Genomic DNA, 1027 nt, shown 5'->3' with positions numbered 1-1027 from the left:
GTGCGAACAAGAGGTGACCGAGACGTGTAACCAGTGGTACCCCATACCATCACGCTGGGTGATACGCCAGTATGGCGATGACGAATACACGCTTCCAATGTGCGTTCACCGCGATGTCGCCAAACACGGATGCGACCATCATGATGCTGTAAACAGAACCTGGATTCATCCGAAATAATGACGTTGTGCCATTCGCGCACCCAGGTTCGTCGTTGAGTACACCATCGCAGGAGCTCCTGTCTGTTATGCAGCGTCAAGGGTAACCGCAGCCAAGGTCTCCGTGCTGATAGTCCATGCTGCTGCAAACGTCGTCGAACTGTTCGTGCAGATGGCTGTTGTCTTGCAAACGTCCCCATCTGTTGCCTCAGGGTTCGAGACGTGGCTGCACGATCCGTTACAGCCATGCGGATAAGATGCCTGTCATCTCGACTGCTAGTGATACGAGGCCGTTGGGATCCAGCACGGCGTTCTGTATTACCCACCTGAACCCACCGATTCCATATTCTCCTAACAGTCATTGGATCTCGACGAACGCGAGCAGCAATGTCGCGATACGATAAACCGCGATCGCGATAGGCTACAATCCGACCTTTATCAAAGTCGGAAACGTGATGGTACGCATTTCTCCTCCTTACACGAGGCATCACAACAACGTTTCACCAGGCAACACCGGTCAACTGCTGTTTGTGTATGAGAAATCGGTTGGAAACTTTCCTCATGTCAGCATGTTGTAGGTGTCGCCACCGGCGCCAACCTTGTATGAATGCTCTGAAAAGCTAATCATTCATATATCACAGGATCTTCTTCCTGTCGGTTAAATTTCGCGTCTGTAGCACGTCACCTTCGTGGTGTAGCAATTTCAATGGCCAGTAGTGTACTTTCTTTAACGCCAGCCGAGAGCGCTAGGAAAGACGTGTACAATGATATTATGTTCGTTAATTCTGAGGTTGAATCTCTTCGTAGAGGTAACCTAGAAAATATTCTAAAACTGAGAGGCAAGTCAGCCGGAATCGGATATTGCGATGTA

This window comes from Schistocerca americana, chromosome 8, assembly GCF_021461395.2.
Source record: "Schistocerca americana isolate TAMUIC-IGC-003095 chromosome 8, iqSchAmer2.1, whole genome shotgun sequence".
NCBI classification, from domain to species: Eukaryota; Metazoa; Arthropoda; class Insecta; order Orthoptera; family Acrididae; genus Schistocerca; species Schistocerca americana.
Note: the sequence above shows the minus strand (reverse complement) of the source record.